We start from the raw sequence: 16,998 nt of genomic DNA on the forward strand, positions 1-16,998 counted from the left end.
AAATTATATGGACAACCTACAGAATGGAAGAAAATATTTGCAAACTACACATCTGACAAAGGTCTAATATCCAGAATCTATAAGTAACTTAAACAATTGAACAAGCAAACACAAATAACCCCATTAAAAACGGAGAAAAGACATGAACAGACACTTCTCCAAAAAAAAAAAAAGAATACAAGCAGCCAACAAATACATGAAAAAAATGCTCCATATCACTAATCATTAGAGAAAGGCAAATCAAATTACAATAAAATACCATCTCATACCAGTCAGAATAGCTATTGTTAAAAAGTCAAAAAATAACAGACGCTGGCAAGCCTGCAGAGAAAAGTGAACATGTATACACTGTTGATGGGAATGTAAATTAGCTCAGCCAGCGTGCAAAGCAGTTTGGAGATTTCTCAAAAAACTGAAAACAAAAGTACCATTTGACCCAGCAATCCCATTACTGGGTATATATCCAAAAGAAAATAAATCATTCTACCAAAAGGCATATGCATCTATATGTTCATTGCAGCACTATTTACAATAACAAAGACATGGGATCAACCTATATGCCCATCAGTGGTGGACGGGATAAAGAAAATGTGGTACATACACAACAGAAATATTATGGAGTCATAAAAAAAGGAATGCAATCTTGTCCTTTGCAGCAACATGGATGCAGCCATTATCCTAAGTGAATTAACGCAGGAACAGAAAGCCAAAGACCACGTTCTCACTTATAAGTGTGAGCTAAATATTGGGTACTCATGGACATACAGATGGCAACAATACAAACAGGACTAATTGGGATGGGGGTGGACAAGGGTTGAAAAACTATTGGGTACTATGTTCAGTACCCGGGTGACAAGGTCATTTATACATTGAACCCCAGCATCACACAATATGCCCAGGTAACAAACATACACATGTATCCCCTTAATCTAAAATAAAAGTTAAGGAAAAAAGATATACTTGATCCGTGTGCACGGCTGTTTCTGAATTATTTTCTGACTTTTAAAAACTAAGCTAGCTGGCATAGTATGGCGGATGAGAGGGCAGGTCTGTGGTCAGACTGCCGAGGTTTCAATCTTGGCCCCACCGCTTTCTGGCCCTGTATCCTTGGAAATGCTTCACTTTACCTCTCTGTGCCTCAGTTTCTTCATATATAATATAGAGTGATAATATGACCGATCTCATAGGGTTGTTGGTAGAATTAACAATATGAAGTGCTTAAAACAGCGCCTACCTCATACACAACACTTTTCAAGTGGTATGCCAAATGAAAAAAATATATATATATATTACATTATACCCTTAAAAGTATTTTTTAAAGAATGTTCATTTTTCATTTCACGGAATTCTAAAAATGTGCCAGGTATAATTAACACCTGTTAATTAGATTCAACTGTGCTCCTTTTCCTTTCTTTTGATTACAGCTCCCGCCTTCACAGTAAGGAGTCTGTTTATGCAGTTCAGGTGGGGCTAACACACTTGCACCTGCCCTAGATGAGGGACTGGGTACAAGAAAGCCCAATCAGACTCTTCTCTCAGATTAAATTCATAGAGCTTGGGAGATAAAGGGTTTATCTTCTGGGTTTGGGGGTAAACTAAGAATTACATAGACTTGGGACTACTGGTAGCTGTTGTGCTGCTGCATAGAGAAAGCCTGTTCAAGAACAAAGCCATGAAGAGACAACAGAGGGATGGAAAACAGAGAGACAGGCCTGAAACTCTTAGATCTAGTCGTGCCTGGAATCAGATTTACCTCCTTGGACTTTCCAGCAATATCCAGCAACATACAATTGATTCTTATTGTATTAGTCAGGGTTCTCCAGGGGGACAGAACTAATAGGATGGATGTAGACGTATATATGAAAGGGAGTTTCTTAAGGAGAATTGACTCACATGATCACAAGGCGAAGTCCACGACAGGCCTTCTCCAAGCTGAGAAAGAAGGAAGCCAGTAGTGGCTCAGTCCGAGTCCAAAAGTCTCAAAAGTAGGGAAGCTGACAGTGCAGCCTACAGAGCCCCTGGCAAAACACTGGTGTAAATCCAGGAGTCCCCGAAGAACCTGGAGTCTGATGTCCTAGGGCAGGAAGCATCCAGCAAGGGAAAAAGATGAAAGTCAGAAAACTCAGCAAGCCAGCTTATCCCACCTTCCTCTGCCTGCTTTGTTCTAGCCTCTCTGGCAGCCGATTGGATGGTGCCCACCCACATGGAGGGTGGGTCTTCCTCTCCCAGTCCACTGACTCAAATGTTAATCTCCTCTGGCAACACCCTCGTGGACACACCCAGAAACAATACTTTACCAGCTATGTAGGCATCCTTCAATCAAGTTGACCCCTAATATTAACCACCACACTCATTATTCGTGGATTCTGTATTTGCAAATGTGCTTACCTGCTAAAATGTATTCGTAACACCCAACTTAATACTCTTGAAACTATAAGGGAGTTTTAAACCTTCCCCCTACTTTCTGAAAGTTTGATAATTTGAGTCTCTGGAACAAACTGACAGTATACAGATTAACAAGAGAAAAGGCATACAGTTTTATTATGTGCATGCACGTGGGAGCCTCACGAATTATAAGATTCAAAGAAGGGCTAGATGATCAAAGTTTTTATAGCATCCTGAGCTACAGAAGGAAATAGTTGCTTGAGGCTTCTGTGGGGAGGTGGTGACAGGTTATGAGAGGGTGAGAGGTGGAAATGTATAGTGAACAAAGTTGTCTTGTTATACAGAGAAAATATCTCAAGTAGCAACCCTCAGAATAGATGGGCTGGGGGCAGGGGCTCATGTCTGTAATCCCAGCATTTGGGGCTGAGGCGGGCAGATCGCTTGAGGCCAGGAGTTTGAGATCAGCCTGGGCAATATGGAAAAAGCCCACATATCTACAAAAAAAGAAAAAAAAGTATCTGGGTGTGGAGGCACATGCCATGGTCCCAGCTACTCAAGAGGCTGAGGCAGGAGGACCCCTTCAGCCTGGGAGGTCAAGGCTGTAGTGAGCCACAATTGCGCCACTGCACTCCAGCCTGGGCGATAGGAATGAGATCCTGTCTCAAAAAAAAAAAAAGAAGAAGAAGAAGAAGAAGAGGAGGTGGCAATTTTTGACAAAGTCTATCTGGGCAAGGTACCAACCTTTAGTCTCCTCTCCCGTGATATAATTAATCTTCCCTAGCTAATGAGATTGCAGAGAGGGGACAAATGATTCCCTTTTGGAGGATCCATTTTTAGGCAGATAAGGGAAATTCATAGAGGGCTCCCTCTTGCTCTTCAGGAGAGAAGGGCAAGAGACAAGAGCACAGGAGAAAGTCAGTGAGACCTTGGTTCTCCTTCAGTTCAAAGCACTCAGGATGCCACAGTGCCATACTATGGGGTATTGTTTTCTGAGCCCCAACAGCGCTTTCACAATCATTCACGGACACGTACAGAGTAGCGATGTTTCCAGCTGAGGTTCAACAAGACGTCTGCTGTCTTGCTTCACCTTTCACACTGTAAACGAATGTCCTTTTTGCAATCTATTTAGTGGCATGTTTTTTCACATTTCGTGCTTGTCATTGATTTCACTGTTTAAAATAGCCCTCAAGCTTAGTGCTAAAGTGCTGTTTTGTTGAGTATTCCTGAGTACAAGACTGGGATGTGCCTTACAGAGAAAATATATGGGTTAGCATGTTGGTAGTTCAATGTTAGTGAATCAACAATAGGTATTAAATGAGATGTCTTGAAGCCAAAACACGCATAAAACAAGTTTATGTATTGATCCATTGATGAAAATATTGTGACCAGAGGCTCAATATTTTGGGAACCTAACCTTTTAAGTCCTCTGGGAGCAATGGTTCAGTATTCACTAATGCAGTGTTTATGGCAACGTGACAGAACATAATTACTGCACATAATGAGAACTGACTGTATTCTCCTTTTGCTTAAGTTAGAGCTGGAAGAAGCAGCACATAATGTAGTAAGGGGCTGAGGGAAGGCTTAATGAAAGAAATGACTTTTAAGTAAGTAGCATTTTACCAGAAAAGAGAGTGGGAGAAGAGAATTCCAGGCTAAGAAAATAGTCTGAACAAAGATCTTAGGGTGACAAGGAGCAAAGCATGTTTGATGATCCAAAAGAAAGCCAGTGCAGTTGGACCACAAAAATCAAGAGAATAATAGTGTGAGAATTTAAAAGTAGAAAAAATATATATATATAGTGGATATTCTTGGTGCCTACCTGTAATCAATTTGCCCCACTTCCTTCTCATAGATCCCCAATTTTGTTCTGGTATCCATCTTTATCCAACCTTTGGGATTAGGGAAAGCTAACACCATCCTCAGCTCACAAAGTAAGGACTGGTTAAGGTAAACTAACCATGTAATCTCATCCCTGGCCATCAAATGGTTTAGGAATGGGAATGTACCTCAGTGTTGGCCAATAAAATTTGAGCTACTCATAGCTTTTGGGAAAGTTCTTTATATTTGAGTGATAATGATGGAAAGTAGATCTCACTGTTCCATACTGAATGTAAGCAAAGAAACCTGTTGCTTAATTTGTGTCGTTGAGGGAAGCCAGCCTGAGAACAAAACCAACACATGGAAAATGGACTCGCAAACACTACAAGAAAATCAGGCTAGAACTTTGATCATGTTGAAACTGCCTTTGCAAAATTATGACAGTAAGAGAAATCTGACACAGTTGATTCCATCTTGCTTCTGACCTCCAAGCTATCCTCGGTCTTTTCTGGGTGTGGGCCAAGCTAACTATGGGGAGAATTTAGTTTACAGTTTAACCTTAAAGCAGGGGTCATAATAGCCCTTCCCAAAACTAAACTTCCTTTGTAAAATGAATGAAAAGCCACAAGGTTTCGATTATGAGAGGGGCCTGAACTCTGCTAAAATGTAGGTGTAGTTTCTAATCCCTTACTGCTCAGGAGTCATGTGGCCAGAGGTCACAAGATTTGTGACCTTCCCAATTGCTCCTATATAACATCACTATTATAGAATCCATAGTTTTTTTGAGATGTTTGTCAGATGAACCCCACCTGAACTCGTGACTCAACGAATCCTGTGGCCCCACCCAGAGGCAGACTCAGCCCATGAGGACTATTTTCCACACCCCTACGATTTCATCCCCAACCAATCAGCAGCACATACTCCCTAAAAACTCCTAACCTCCAAATCTTCAGAGACTGATTTGAGCCCAGTTCTCCTTCATGGGCTTGCCTCATGTCAATTAAACTCTTTCTCTACTGCAATGCTGCCATCTCAGTGGATTGATTTTGTCTGTGCGTGGACAGGAAGAACCTGTTGGGCAATGACAATATTGTACCTGAAGTCTGCATATGTCAAGACATTTGGTTATATGAACCAACTTCACTGTTTAAAGATTGGAGTTGGTTTTCTGTTAATTGAGGTGGAAAAAATCTGAAACAATAGGTGTCCAGGCTCAGTCCCCTAAGCGATAAGTCTAAGATGAATGCAATTGGATGGCGGATTGGGAGCTCTGGTGAGCAAGTTATTGAAGCCACCTGATATGGTTTGGCTGTGTTTCCACCCAAGTCTCTTCTTGAATTGTATCTCCCACAATTCCCATGTGTGTGGGAGGGACCCAGGGGGAGGTAACTGAATCATGGTGGCTGGTCTTTCCCATGCTATTCTCATGATAGTGAATAAGTCTCATGAGATGTGATGGGTTTATCAGGGGTTTCTGCTTTTGCTTTTTCCTCATTTTTTCTCTTGCCACTGCCATGTAAAAAGTGCCTTTCACCTTCCACCATGATTCTGAGGCTTCCCCAGCCATGTGGAATTGTAAGTCCAATTAAACATCTTTTTCTTCCCAGTCTCTGGAATGTCTCATAAGCAGCACGAAATGGACTAATACAGTAAATTGGTACCAGTAGTGTGGAGTGTTGCTGAAAAGATACCTAAAAGGTAACTCTATAGGCAGAGTTAAAGAGAGTTAAATATGGATGCAAGATATGCTCACTGCTTTTGTGGTGTCATTGTTCCCAGGCCCTCTTAGAGTACAAACACAGAAAATATTTGTGTGTGTGTGTGTTTGTGTGTGTGTGCAGCAGAGGTTTACATCTACATTTATTTATATACTATATATATGTTAAAAACTTTGAGTTTCACTACTGAGCTCTGGATCTGAGATGGGCTCTATGAAGAGAGTAGCTGAAACTATGGTAATGGTAATGGCAATGGCAATGGATGAGGTCCAGGGAGTTTCCAGAGGAAGAAAAAATAAACCTTAAAAATCTCACAAACATTAGCTATTAGAAAGGAAGCAGCCAGCAGATATTAAGAGTAAGAGAGGAAAATGTCTCTCAGTTCTTGTCAGAGACCTTCACAGCAGCCCCTCCCATCACAGGCCCAGAGGCCCAGGAGGGAAAAATGATTTAGAGGGTAGGGCCTGGGGTCTCCGTGCTGTGTGCCACCTAGGGACTTGGTGCTCTGTGTCCCAGCTGCTCCAGCCATTGTTGAAAGGGGCTAACACAGAGCTTGGTCTGTGATTTCAGAGGGTGGAAGCCTCAAGCCTTGGCAGTTTCCACATTGTGTTGAGCTTGTGGGTTCACAGAAGTCAAGAACTGAGGTTTGAGAACCTCTGCCTAGATTTCAGAAGATGTATGGAAATGCCTGGATGCCCAGGCAGAAGTTTGCTGCAGGGGTGGGGCTCTCATGGAGAACCTCTACTAGGGCAGTGCAGAAGGGAAATGTGGGGTTGGAGCCCCCAAACAGAGTCCCTACTGGGGCACTGCCTAGTAGAGCTATGAGAAGAGGGCCACTATCCTCCAGACCCCAGAATGGCAGATTCACTGACAGCTTGCACGATGCACCTGGGAAAGCTGCAGACGCTCAATGCCAGCCTGTGAAAGCAGCCAGGAGGGAGGCTGTACCCTGAAAAGCCACAGGGGCAGAGCTGCCCAAGACCGTGGGAACCCACCTCTTGCATTAGCATGAACTGGATGTGACCTAGAGTCAAAGGAGATCATTTTGGAGCTTCAATATTTGACTGCCCCACTGGATTTCAGACTTGCATGGGCCCTGTAACCCCTTCGTTTTGGCCAATTTCTCCCATTTGGAATGGTTGTATTTACCCAATACCTGTACCCCCATTGTACCCAGGAAGTAACTAGCTTGCTTTTGATTTTACAGGCTCATAGGTAGAAGGGACTTGCCTTGTCTCAGATGAGACTTTGGACTGTGGACTTTTGGGTTAATGCTGAAATAAGTTAAGACTTTGGCGGACTGTTGGGAAGTCATGATTGGTTTTGAAATGTGAGGACATGAGATTTGGAGGGGCTAGGGTGGAATGATATGGTTTGGCTGTGTCCTCACCCAAATCTCAACTTGAATTGTATCTCCCAGAATTCCCACATATTGTGGGAGGGACCCAGTGGGAGGAGGTAATTGAATCATGGGGGCTGGTCTTTCCAATGCTATTCTTGTGATAGTGAATAAGTCTCATGAGATCTAACGGGTTTATCAGGGTTTCTGCTTTTGCTTCTTCCTCATTTTTTCTCTTGCTGCCACCATGTAAGAAGTGCCTTTCACCTCCTGCCATGATTCTGAGGCCTCCCCAGCCATGTGGAACTGCAAGTCCAATTAAACCTCTTTTTCTTCCCAGTCTCGGGCCTGTCTTTATCAGCAGCATAAAAACAGACTAATATACGACCCGCAGGGGGTTTACAAGAATTCTGGACGGAAATATTTATAATCAAGCAGTAATCAGTCTGCACATTGACCCACTTCCTTGTTACTGAAATTCGTATCACACTAGATGCTGGCCGTCTACACCCCCATTATACCTATAAATAGGATTCCTGGCCCTAGAATCATACAGCTTTTAAGATAGACATGATTTCTGACATTAGAGTCCTAACACTTTTAAGAATTGCTTAAGCAGATCCTGAATTCCAGCAGAACAGCTAATGCCAAGCAGTTTAAGACCCTCATAGAGAAACTCAATCAGCATCAGCATGAGAATATCATTTCTTCATCTCTCTGTACCATGACTGCATCTTGCACTCTTCAACCAAGCAACAATCTTCACGCCTTGGCTCACCCCACAACCCTTATAAACTCTAGCCCCAAACTCCTCAGGGAGTTTGAGGTTTCCTCCCATCTCCTCATATGGCAGCCCTACAATTAAAACTCTTTCTTTGCTGCAACCTGGTGTCTTGGCATATTGGCTTACCATGCACATCAGGCAACAGACTTATTACAGTTATGTAATAACCAGACAATCTAGTTTGGTGTTACATGTTGTGTTTATTTCCCTCTGGTTATTCATTATTGCTTAGCCTTTAATAAAGTCTTTTTTTTTTTTTTTTTTTTTTTTGAGACAGGGTCTTACCCTGTTGCCCAAGCTGGAATATAGTGGTGCCATCACAGCTCACTGCAGCCTTGACTTCCTAGCTCAACCACTCCTCCCACCTCACCTGACTAGCTGGGACTACAGGTGCACACCACCACACTCAGGCAATCTTTAAAAAAATTACTTGTAGAGATGAGGTCTCACTCTGTTGCCCAGGCTGGTCTCAAATTCCTGGGCTCAGGTGATCCTCCTGTCTTGGACTCCCAAAATGCTGGAATTACAGGTATGAACTGCACCTAACCCAGTAAAGACTTGTGTACACCATGAGCAATTGAAGTTTTCCTTGCCCATGAGATTATACTGAGTAATGATTATCCCAGGCTCTATAGAAATTCAAAGCGATCTCTTAGATTTCTTTGATCTCTACAGGTACTCATGTTTATATGTTCAGTACTACTAGCTCTGGTTCAGTTTATGGATCATTTCACTCTCTAGTGGATATTGAACTCTATGCTGTCTGTTGAACATCATACCAACCTTTACATGAAACATACCCTCTATTCAAGATCCACATGTACACGAAAGAGATATGTATGTTGAACAAATATATTCAAATATTTTGGGGGACAGATAAGGGGTTTTATTGTAAAAATACAAACAACTTTAATTTTAAACACCCTTCTTCCTTTTTTTTTTTTTTTTTGAGATGGAGTCTTGCTCTGTCACCAGGCTGGAGTGCAGTGGCACAATCTTGGCTCACTGCGACCTCCGCCTCCTAGATTCAAGCAGTTCTCCTGCCTCAGCCTCCCCAGTAGCTGGGACTACAAATGCGTGCCACCACGCCCAGCTAATTTTTTGTATTTTTAGTAGAGACGGGGTTTCACCATGTTGGCCAGGATGGTCTTGACCTCCTGACCTCATGATCTGCCCTCCTCGACCTCCCAAAGTGCTGGGATTACAGGCATGAGCTACCATGCCCGGCCAATGCCCTTATTCTTAAAGGGGCATACAACCAGGGTTTCTCTGTTGTTTATTTTTTTCTGCCCATTTCTCCCCAAGTAATCCCTAGCTTCATGTCACCCTTTTCCTTTCTTTCTCCACACTACATTCCCTCACTGAATATACCAGAACTCTGATATCTCCTTCCTTAAACTGCAGAACAATTCAGCTCTTCAATCCCGAATTTAGCTCTAGGCTCCTTTTGCATACCTAAACCTATCAAGGTATTCAGCAGAACAAAAGGACTTTCTTAAACAGAATGCACTCTCTTTAGAAGAGAACTCTCCTTGCAAGTTAGCAATTTTAAACATTCTTCTTTAAACATTCTACTGTTCTTGGTTGCACTAAGGATATTAAGGATCATGTTTGGTCAGTGTGCCCTAGAGTAGAAACTGGTTAAGAAACCCCCAGCCTGGATGTTCTTGCCATTGTGGATATGATTCTTTTAATTCTGATCTTAGAACTGGATTTTATTGCTATTAAATTTGAAGGCATTCCCTTGTAGTACAGATGCCAGTTATATTAATCTCTTGCTTACGGTCAAACATTCCATTGTACTCAATTAGGGTTCTATCATGTATGAGAGAAACACATTTTTTTCTGCCACTTTACATATAAGGTATTTGTCTTTTTTATAAAAGGCAGTACTGTTTGGCCAGGTGCAGTGGCTCATGCCTGTAATCCCGCACTTTGGGAGGCGGAGGAGGGCGAATCATGAGGTCAAGAGTTTAAGACCAGCCTGACCAACATAGTGAAAGCCCATCTCTACTAAAAATACAAAAAATTAGCTGAGTGTAGTGACAGGTGCCTGTAATCCCAGCTACTCAGGAGGCTGAGGCAAGAGAATCACTTGAACCTGGGAGGCGGAGGTTGCAGTGCACCAAGATCATGCCACTGCACTCCAGCCTGGATAACAGAGCAAGATTCCATCCCAAAAACAAAACAAAAACAAAAAAAAAGCAGTGCTCTTTATCTCAAGAATAATACCAATTTCTTCCTGAAACTCAAGTGGTTCTCACTAAGAAACTAATTATTATTATGTTGGGGAGATTTGTATTGCAAGGATCAAGAGAATCAAAAAAAAAAGAACAACCAGTTCTCAGGAAGGAGAGAAACTGGAACAGTTCTCGGGGCCTCAGAAGGGGAAACTCACAGATAATCTTAGGGGCCGCCCTTGGGATAACTTGGCACTAACTGCCTTCTGTCTCCATGTGACTCTACTAGAGATTTTATTTTATAAACATTTTATTTTACTTTATTTATTTGAGACAGGATCTCACTCTGTAGCCCAGGCTGGAGTGCAGTGGCATGATCTTGGCTCACTGCAATCTCTGCCTCCCAGGCTCAGGCAATTCTCCTACCTCAGACTCCCAAGTAGCTGGGATTACAGGCAGATGCCACCACGCCTGTCTAATTTTTGTATTTTTAGTAGAGATGGGGTTTCGCCATGTTGCCCAGGCTGGCCTCAAACTCCTCTGACCTCAGGGGATCCCCTGTCTCAGGTTCCCGCAGTGCGGGGATTACAGGTGTGAGTCACTGCGCCCAGCATTAAAAACATTTTAAATTTAAGTTTTAAACACACAAAAATTGCACAGGTCTTAAGTATACAGCTGAATGAACTTTTGCCAAGTGAACACACATATTAACTGGCACCCAGATTAAGACTCAGAACATTGCCCGTGCCCTAGAGTCTTCATGTCGTCTACTAGTCATTGCCTCCCCCAAGTATTCACTATTCTGACTTCTATCACAAATTTGTTTTGCTCATTTTTGAACTGTATTGCAACGAAACCATACGGTATGCTTTAATGTCTGCCTTCCTTTGCTCAATATTATGCTTGTGCCACTGTCATGCCAGACTCCCACTGACCCCAACAGGGATGGCATCATGTCTGAGAGGCTGAAGAAGAGATGTGGAGACAGCAACTGAGACATAGGGTTTATTGGAAGAACGTATATATAGGGATGGTCCAGTGGCAGTGGCTGGACAGGAGAACCAATCCCATTTGTAGAAAGCATGCAGTTTTTATACCACTTTTGCTTAGCACCCTCCATCTAGCAACCTCCACCTAGCAGTTTTCATTTAACCCAAAACAAAGGGCCTCAATCCCATGTACACCCTGCATTCCAAGAGATGGACTAGGGGTTCAGATGTCCTTCATAGATGAGGAGAGAAACTCTGGGTTGACCACTCCTAGGTTCCTTAGCTCAGAACTCTGAACACACATTCCTCTTAGACCATAGGTTCATTCTTAAGGGTATACTTAAATTATTGCTGTCAGGTGCATCTGTCATATAGCAATGTATCCTACTGTTGCATACAACAGTAACTTGTTCTGGTTGTTATACAGTATTCAACTCTATGAATACTATACCCTTGATAAACATTTGGGTTGTTTCCAATTTGGAGATATTATAAACAAAGTTACATACGAATGTTCTTGCACATGTCTTTTGGGTCACCCATGTTTTCATTCATCAAGAGTGGAATTGCTGGGGGATAAGGTAAGTGCATATTCGGATTTAGTAGTCTATTGCCCAATGGCTTTCCAAAGACGCTATGCCAATGTACATTCCCAACAGCAGATGATTACTTTCCGTTGTTCCAGATCCTTGCTAACATGTGGCATTGTCATTTTAAAATTTTGTATCCTTTCTGATATGTGAGTAGTGCTATCTCATAGTGTGCATTTCCCTGATGACTAATGATTGAGCACCTCCTCCTCCTATGTTCATTAAACAATTAGATATCCTTCTTTGTGAAGTGCCTGTTTAAGTATTTTGCCTGTCTTCTTATTGGGCTGTCTGTCTTTACATTATTGAGTCCTTTATTAGAATTCACACCTAAAATTTAAATTTCCAGAAAAGGCTGGGCACGGTGGCTCGTGCCTGTAATCCCAGCATTTTGTGAGGCAAAGGCGGGCAGATCACTTGAGTCCCAGAGCTTGAGAACAGCCTGGGCAACATGGTAAAACTCTGTCTCCACAAAAAATTAAAAAAATTAGCCAGGCATGGTGGTGTGTACCCGTAGTACCGGCTACCTAAGAGGTGGGGGGATCACCTGAGTCCAGCAGCCATGATCACACCACTGCACTCCAGCCTGGGTGACAGAATGAGACCCTGTCTCAAAAAAAAAATGAAAAAACAAATGTCAAGTTATCCTAAAAAGCTCTCTGGTTCTTAATAATTCTAAAATTGTTTCCCTGCAATATTATTATCAAATAAGAATCAGGAGTAATTTTGGTTAAATTATTCCTGATAAATATGTAACATAAAACATATAAATGTGTTACATAACAGATAAGTATGTTTGGTGGAATACAACATAGTTATATTCCAACAAATATCATCTAGTATTCTATGTGTTTTATTAAAATCTTACATTAATGTAGTAACAGTATTTTTCATTAACTGATATGGTTTGGCTGCATCTCCACCCAAATCTCGCCTTGAATTGTAGTTCCCATAATCCCCACATGCTGTGGAAGGAACCCTGTGGGAGGTAATTTAATCATGGGGGCAGTTACCCTTATGCTGTTCTCGTGATGGTGAGTGAGTTCTCATGACTTCTGATGGTTTTATAAAGGGCTTTTCCACCTTTTGCTCAGCATTTCTCCTTGCTGTTGCCATGTGAAGAAGGACATGTTTGCTTCCTTTTCTGCCATGATTGTAAGTTTCCTGAGGCCTCCCCAGTCCTGTGGAACACTGAATCAATTAAACCTCTTTCCTTTACAAACTACCCAGGCCAGTTGTGGTGGCTCATGCCTGTAAACCCAGCACTTTGGGAGGTCGAGGCCAGGGATCACCTGAGGTCAGGAGTTTGAGACCAGCCTGGTCAACATGGCGAAACCCCATCTCTACTAAAAATACAAAATTAGCTGGGTGTGGTAGTGAGTGCCTGTAATCCCAGCTAGTTGGGAGGCTGAGGCAGGAAAATCGCTTCAACCCGGGAGGCAGAGGTTGAAGTGAGCCGAGATCGTGCCACTGCATTCCAGCCTGGGCAACAAGAGCAAAACTCCATCTCAAAAAAAAAAAAAAAGAGAAAGAAAGAAAACAATTACCCAGTCTCAGGCATGTCCTTATAGCAGCACGAGAATAGACTAATACAATTATCTTATTTCATTGTTTTTAATTAATAGATTATAAGACAAAACAAAGATTGAAACAGTATCCCCCTTTTTTTTTTTTTCAGACAGAGTTTCGCTATTTTTGTCCAGACTGGAGTGCAATATGCAACCTCTGCCTCCCGAGTTCAAGCGATTCTCCTGCCTCAGCCTCCCAAGTAGCTGGGACTACAGGCGCCTGCCACCACGCCAGGGTAATTTTTTGTGTTTTTAGTAGAGACGGGGTTTCACCATGTTGGCCAGGATGGTCTCAATCTCTTGACATCGTGATCTACCCGCCTCGGCCTCCCAAGGTGCTGGGATTACAGGTGTGAGCCACCGTGCCCGGCCAGCACTATTCTTTAAAAAAAAATAATACATTATAAATAAGGCAAAAGTCATTTTTTATTTTAATTCCCCAAATCCTAGTACCCTCCCCTGTGCCAGAAGTAGCCATTGTTAAAAGTTTGATGTGCACAATTCACTACAGTAAATAGTATATACATTGTTCTACAACTTGCTTTTTCCCTTCCACACTTTGTCTTTTTATGCTGTGTTGCTTACTCATCCAATTAATACATTTCAGCAGCTTTAAGGAAAAATACAATATCAATATACCACAATTTATTTAAGCTATTCCCCTATGGATGTCAATTGGGTTGTATAGAGTTTACATTGTTTCATATGACTTTTTCACATAATAGGGAAGACATTTCTTTTTTTTTTTTTTTTTTTTTTTGAGACGGAGTCTCGCTCTGTCGCCCAGGCTGGAGTGCAGTGGCCAGATCTCAGCTCACTGCAAGCTCCGCCTCCCGGGTTCCCGCCATTCTCCTGCCTCAGCCTCCCGAGTAGCTGGGACCACAGGCGCCGCCACCTCGCCCGGCTAATTTTTTGTATTTTTAGTAGAGACGGGGTTTTGCCGTGTTAGCCAGGATGGTCTCGATCTCCTGACCTTGTGATCCGCCCGTCTTGGCCTCCCAAAGTGCTGGGATTACAGGCTTGAGCCACCGCACCTGGCAGGGAAGACATTTCTATATACAAAATTGATCAAAAAGTCTCAATGTTTAACACAGAGAAAAAAAATTACATTTGCAGTCAATACTTTTGTATCTATTCTGCAATAAAAACTTTTATATCCTTTGGCATCACCTAAAACATACAATGAGGGAATGCCCTCTTATTCTAAAATTCTGTGATTCTGTAAGTATTCCCAATAGGACATGCCAAGTTGTTTTTTGTTTTCTTATCATACACTGGATAGGTAGTGGGTTTTGTCTGTTTGTTTGAAATAGGCCGGACGCGGTGGCTCACGCCTTCTAATCCCAGCACTTTGGGAGGCCGAGGTAGGCAGATCATGAGGTCAGGAGATCAAGACCATCCTGGCTAACACGGTGAAACCCCGTCCCTACAAAAAATACAGAAAATTAGCCAGGTGCAGTGGCGGGCGCCTGTAGTCCCAGCTACTTGTGGGGCTGAGGCGGGAGAATGGCGTGAACCTGCGAGGCGGAGCTTGCAGTGAGGTGAGATTGCGCCACTGCACTCCAGCCTGGGCGACAGAGCGAGACTCCGTCTCAAAAAAAAAAAAAAAAAAAAAAGGGAAATAAGGAAAGAAACAGAGTTTCACTTTTGTTGCCTAGGCTGGAGGGCAATGGCTTGATCTCCACTCACTGCAACTTCCACCTCCCGGGTTCAAGCGATTCTCCTGCCTCAGCCTCCCGAGTAGCTGGGATTACAGGCATGTGCCACCATGCCCGGCTAATTTTGTATTCTTAGTAGAGATGGAATTTCACCATGTTGGACAGGCTGATCTTGAACTCCTGACTTCAAGTGATTCACCCACCTTGGCTTCCCAAAGTGCTGGGATTACAGGCGTGAGCCACTGCGCCCAGTGACGGATAGTGTTTTAATCTCAAAAATATCTGCCTCAAACTTTGTGCTGCTATAACAGAATATCTGTTGGGTAATTTTAAGTGGACAGAGATCTGAACTCCTGGGCTCAAGTGATCCACCTCAGCCTCCCAAGTAGCTAAGACTACGGGCATGTACCACCATGCCTGGCTAATTATTATTATTATTATTATTATTATTATTATTATCAGACAGCGTCTTGCTGTATTGCCCAAGCTGGTCTCAAACTCCTGGCCCCAAGCAGTCCTCCTGCTTCAACCTCCCAAAGTGCTGGGATTACAGGCATGAGTCACTGTGCCCAGATGATAATTACCTCTTAAAGAGCCCACCTCTCAACACTGTTGCACTGGGGTTTAAATTTCCAACATACAAATTTTGGGAGACATATTCAAATCACAGCAGAAGTTACTTTAGTTTTGGCCTCAGAAATGAGTCAGAAGAAAGAGGAAGAATTCAAATGCTACAAATTTATTGTGAAAGTTGCTTGTATTTATCTGCTCTTCAGTCTCTCAACCAAAAGCTAAACAAGTTTGTACAGGTAGACAGGACCTTTAGCTTAATTTATAAGCGGCTTCCTGCAAAGCCCTCAAGCCATTTTATCACTCATCATCTCTTAAAAACAAAACTGGAATGTTAATCTATTTTTGGTAGAAAAAGTTGGAGACCAGTTTATCAAATGGTTTAGACATTTGAAGCTGTATGTAACTTAAAGCTACTTATTTGCCTCAGAAATATTACATATAAAGAAAGAAGACAAAACTACACACACACATTACATTACCTATAGAATAATATTGAGCACTTCTAATTGCTTGCCAACTTCTCTTCTTGATCTTATAAGGAGATAATCTTATTTTCATTCACACATTTGAGTCATTTTAAATGATAGTGTAGAAATACCAGACCTTTAGTAGGAATCCTTATTTATAATGCTTTTACTCTACATGTTATAATGGAAGCAATATCTTAAATGTTTAACTAAAAATCACTTTTATAGGCAGATTCTCTTATTCAGAATTAAGAATAGCTAGTGTATACTTGGGAGGCTGAGGCAGGAGAATCGCTTGAACCCAGGAGGTGGAGGTTGCAATGAGCTGAGATTGCACCACTGCACTCCAGCCTGGGTGACAGAGTAAGACTGACTCCCAAAAAAAAAAAAAAAAAAAAAAAAAAAAAAATAGCTAGGGTACAAGAACCCACAAATAATGTCTTCTCCTAGGGAACCATATAAAGCATTTTGCATTTCAAATTATTATCTTTTTTTTTAATAATTCAGGCAAATATAATTGGACAAATTCTAAATACTACTCATTTTAACTAAAAGTTCAAGTTATTGTAGAAAGGCAACACTTCTGTAATATTGATATTTTAACCTCTTTTTCATTTTACCACTCAAAAATTGCTAATAATTAAAATGGAATGTTCTTTGTAAGTTTATTTTATATTTGGGAGCTAAAATAAACAACAGCATTTGCTCAAAGGTTTTGAACTATGGCATACTAATGGTATAGATATAGTTTATCTATTGCAGAATTGAGTCATATGCAGCAAGAAACAGCATAAAATCCATAAATAAGAAGATTTTATGAGGGAAAAAAATCAGTGTTACATATGCATTTTTCCCTGTTTCTGGCAAATATAATCTTTCATTCATATAAATGTTGACTGGCTTCTTTGTGTTCAATGGGAAGATACAGT

The 16,998-nt window shown here is 41.9% G+C and overlaps 1 long non-coding RNA gene across 1 annotated transcript in view; it reads right to left on the reverse strand.

Moving 5' to 3' along the window:
- Window positions 1–2,807, reverse strand: part of LOC139355422 (uncharacterized) — an 86,329-nt gene extending 83,522 nt beyond the window's left edge. The window contains exon 1 of the long non-coding RNA XR_011606041.1: window positions 1,894–2,807. This is a non-coding gene — a long non-coding RNA (uncharacterized lncRNA). The remainder of the gene's footprint in view (window positions 1–1,893) is intronic.
- Window positions 2,808–16,998: the final 14,191 nt, after the last annotated feature.

The sequence above is a fragment of the Macaca nemestrina genome, chromosome 7 (assembly GCF_043159975.1).
Source record: "Macaca nemestrina isolate mMacNem1 chromosome 7, mMacNem.hap1, whole genome shotgun sequence".
In the NCBI taxonomy this organism is placed as follows: Eukaryota; Metazoa; Chordata; class Mammalia; order Primates; family Cercopithecidae; genus Macaca; species Macaca nemestrina.